The following is a 4,870-nucleotide window of genomic DNA, read 5'->3' as shown; positions in this document are numbered from 1 at the left end:
AAAGACAAGAAAAAAGACCAAAATAGATGCCAGAAAAGTCTGAAACTTGAATGGTTGTTGTTGTTGTTGTTAGGTGCTATTGAGTCTTCTCTGACTCATAGTGACTCTATGTACAACAGAATAAAACACTGCCAGCCATACAATCTTTACTATACTGGAGCCCATCATTGCAGCCACTGTGTCAATCCATCTCGTTGAGGGTCTTCCCCTTTTTCCTCCACTTTACCAAGCATGATATCTCTCTCCAGGGAATGGAGCCTTCTGACAACCTGAACAAAGTAGGTGAGACAAAATCTGGCCATTCTTGCCTCCAAGGGGCATTCCAGCTGCATTTCTTCCAGGACAGATTTGTTAGTTCTTTTGGAAGTAGAGGAAACTTTTAGCATTCTTCGCCAACACCACAACTCAAAGTATTAACTCTTCTTCAGTCTTCCTTATTCATTGTCCAGCTCTCACATACATATGAGGTGACTGAAAATACCATGGCTCGGGTAAAGTGTACTTAAGTCCTCAAGGAGACATCCTTGCTCTTTAGCACTTCAAAGAGGTCTTCTGCAGAAGATTTGCCCAGGGCAATATGTCCTCTGATTTCTTGACTGCTGCCTCCATTGATATTGACTGTGAATGCCAGTAATATGAAATCTTTCAAAACTTCAATCTTTTCTCCATTTATTGTGATGCTGCTTATTGATCCAGTTGTGAGGATTTTCGTTTTCTTTCTGTTGAGGTGTAATGCATTCTGCAGACTATAGTCTTTAATTTTCATCAGGAAGTATTTCAAGTCATGTTCACTTTCAGCAGGCAAAGTTGTGTCATCTGCCTATTGCAGATTGTTAATGAGCCTTCTTCCAATCCTGATGGCCAGATTCTTCTTCATATAGTCCAGCTTCTCAGATTAATTGCTGAGCATACAGATTGAATAAGTATAGTGAAAGGATACAACCCTGACACACTCCCTTCTTGATTTTAAACCACACAGTATCCTCTTGTACTGTTTGAATGACAGCCTCCAGGTTCCTCATGAGCACAATTAAGTATTATGGAATTCCAGTTTTTCTCAATATTATCCATAATTTGTTATGATCCACACAATTGAATGCCTTTGCATACTCAATAAAACACACATAAACATCTTTCTCATGCTCTTTGCTTTGAGACATGATCCATCTGTTATCAGCAATGATATCCCTCATTATTCTTCTGAATCCAGCTTGCAGTTATGGATGTTCTCTGTCAATATACTGCTGCAACTATTTTTGAATTATCTTCAGTAAGATTTTGCTTGCATGTGATATTAATGATATTGTTCAATAATTTCCACATTCTGTTGGATCAATTTTCTTTGGAATGGGTACAAATATGGAACTCTTCCATTCGATTGGCTAAGTAGCTGTATTCCAAAGTTTTTGGCATAGATGAGTGAGTGCCTCCAGTGCAACATCCATTTGTTGAAACATCTCAATGGATATTCCATCAATTCCTGAAGCCTTGTTTTTTGCCAAGTCCTTCAGTGCAGCTTCAACTTTTTCCTTCAATACCATTGGTCTTTGATCATATGCCACCTCCTGAAATAGAAGAATATCAACTGTTTCTTTTTGGTACTGTGACTCTGTGTATTCCTTCCATCTTCTTTTGATGTTTCCTGTATCATTGAATATTTTGCCCACAGAACATTTCAATATTGCAACTTGAGGCTTGAATTTTTTCTTCAGTTCTTTAAGTTTGAGAAAAGTTGAGCATATTCTTCCCTTTTGGTTTTCTAGCTCCAGGTCTTTGTACATTTCGTTGTAATATTTGACTATGTCTTCTTGAGATGCACTTTGAAATCTACTGTATAGCTTTTTTATATTGTCATTTCTTCCATTTGCTTTAGGTACTCTCTGTTCTTTCACTGGAGAAGGATATCATACTTGGTAAAGTGGAGGGTCAATGAAAAAGGGGAAGGCCTTCAACAAGATTGATTTACATGGTGGCTACAGTGAAAGGCTCAAGTATCGCAAGGATTGTGGGGCTGGCATAAGACTGGGCAGTGTTTCGTTCTACTGTACATAGAGTCAATATGAGTTGGAGACAACTTAATGGCGCCTAACTAAAACAACACTCTCCATTCAATGAAAAGTTTCAGAGTCTCTTCTGACATCCATTTTGGTCTTTTCTTCCTTCCCTTTCTTTTTAATGACTGCTTGATTTCTTCATGGATGATGTTCTTGATGTCATCCCACAGTTCCTCTGGTTTTCAGTCATTGGTGTTCAGTGCATCAAATCTACTCTTTAGGTGAGCTCTACATTCAAGAGGGATAATATCAAGGTCATATTTTGGCTCTGGTGGGCTTGTTTAAATTGTCTCCAACTTCAATTTGAATTTACATATGAGCAGTTGATGATCTGTTCCACAATCAGCTGCTGGCCTTGTTTTGGCTGAAGATACTAAGCTTCTCCATTACCTCTTTCCATAGATGTAGTCAATCTGATTCCTGTGTACTCCATCTGGTGAAGTCCACATTTGTAGCTGCCGTTTGTGTTGTTGAAAAAAGATATTTGCAATGAATAAATCATTTGTCTTGCAAAATTCTTTCATGAGATCTCCAGTGTTATTTCTATCACCCAGGCCATAATTTCCAACTACTGGTGATTCTTCTTTGTTTCCAAATTTTTCAATCCAATGACCTGTAATAATGAACACATCTTGATTTCATGTTTGGTAAATTTCAGACTGCAGAAGTTGGTAAAAATTTTCAATTTTCTCATATTTGGCTTTGGTGGTTGGTGTGTAAATATGAATAATAATAGTATTAACTGGCTGCTAACTGGAAGGTCAAAGGATCAAAACCACCAGCTGCTCCATGGAAGGAAGATGGGAAGATCTACTTCCATAAAAGTTTACAGCCTCAGAAACCCAGTGTGATTTGCTGTGAGTCAGAAATGACTTGATGACAGTGAGGTGGTTTTTTTCATATTTTTATTTATTTTTTTTATTATTGACTGGTCTTCCTCATAGGCATATGGATATTATCCTATCACTGACAGCATTGTACTTCAGGGTAGATATTGAAACATTCTTTGTGACCATGAATGCCATGCCATTCCTCTTTAATTTGCCATTCCCAGCATAGTAGATCATATGGTTGTCTGATTCAAAATGGGTCAAAATTGGTCCATATCATCTCACTAATGCCTAGGATACTGATCTTTATGCATTCCATTTCATTTCTGACAACTTCCAATTTTCCTATATTCATATTTAATATATTCCATTATCCAATTATTAATGGATGTTTGCAGCTCTTTCTTCTCATTTTGAGTCATGCCATATCTGCAAATGGAGGTCCCAAAAGCTTTATTTCTTCCATATTAATAAGGTTGACTCTACTTTGAGGAAGCAACTCTTCCCCAGTCATATTTTGAGAGTCTTCCAACCTGAGGGGCTCATCTTCCAGCACTGTCTCAAGTAATGTTTCATGGCTATTGATAAAGTTTTCTTAGAAATATATCAGACAGTGTTTCACTGCTATTCATAAAGTTTTCACTGGTTAAATCTTTGAGAAGTGGATGGACTCTTCCTTCTTCTAAGCTTGTTTTAGTCTGGAAGGTCCAATGAAACCTGTCCACCATGGGTGACTCTGCTGGTATTTGAAATACCGGTGGCATAGTTTCCAGTCTTATAGCAACATACAACACTTGAATGGATCCAAAACCAAACCAAATACTGCCATCAAGTCGGACCATACTCATAGTGACTGCTCCTTGGGTTTCTGAAGCTGTATCACTATGAAAGTAGATTGCCCAACATTCCTTCTGAGGAGGGGCTAGTGAGTATGAACCACCAGTCTCTTGGTTAGCAGTCAAATCGCTAGCTAAAGCAAATGGAAGAAATGATGAAATAAAAGAGCTAGACAGAACATTTCAAAGGCTCACACAAGAAGGCAAAACAAAGTATTATAATGAAATGTGCAAAGACTTGGAGTTTGAAAATCTAAAAGGAAGAACTTGATCAGTATTTCTCAAGCTAAAAGAGCTGAGGGAAAAATTAAAGCCTTGGCTTGGGATATTGAAAGGTTGTATGGGCAAAATATTGAATAACATAGGAAGCATTTAAAGAAGATGGAAGGAATACACAGATTCACTGCAGCAAAAATAATTGGTCAATATTCAACCATTTCAAGAGTTAACACAGGATCAAGAACTGATGCTATTGAAGGGAGAAGTCCAAATTGTGCTGAAGAAATTGGTGAAAAGCAGGGCTTCAGGAATTGATGGAGTATCCATTGAGATGTTACAACAAACAGAAGCAAAGCTGGAAGTGCTCACTTATTTATGCCAAGAAACCTGAGAGACAGCTATCACACCAACCAACTGAAAGAGAAAGGTATTTCAACATATTCTTTTCCAAAGAAAAGTGATCCAACACAATGTGGAAATTGTCAAATAATCTCATTAATATTACAAATAAGTAAAATGTTGCTGAAAACAACAACAACAACAACAATAATAATAACAATAATAAAATGGTTGCAGCAATACATCATCAGGAAACTTCCAGAGATTCAAGCTGGATTCAGAAGAGGACATAAAACAAGGGATATCATTGCTTATGTCAGATGGATCTTGGCAGAAAGCAAAGAATACCAGAAGTATCTTTACCTTAGTTTTATTGACTGTACAATATCATTTTACTCTTTAGTTCATAACAAATTATGGATATCATTGCTAAGAATGGGAATTCCAGAATGCTTAATTGTGCTCATGGGGAACATATGCATAAACCAAGAAGCAATCATTCAAACAGAAAGAGGGAATACTGCATATTTTAAAATTAGGAAAGATATGTGTCAGACCTGTATCATTTCACCATACTGACTCAATTTTTATG

This window comes from Orycteropus afer, unplaced genomic scaffold (assembly GCF_000298275.1).
Source record: "Orycteropus afer afer isolate SDZICR_OR568_19922 unplaced genomic scaffold, OryAfe1.0 scaffold00395, whole genome shotgun sequence".
Classification (NCBI taxonomy): Eukaryota; Metazoa; Chordata; class Mammalia; order Tubulidentata; family Orycteropodidae; genus Orycteropus; species Orycteropus afer.
This window is presented reverse-complemented; position numbering follows the sequence as displayed.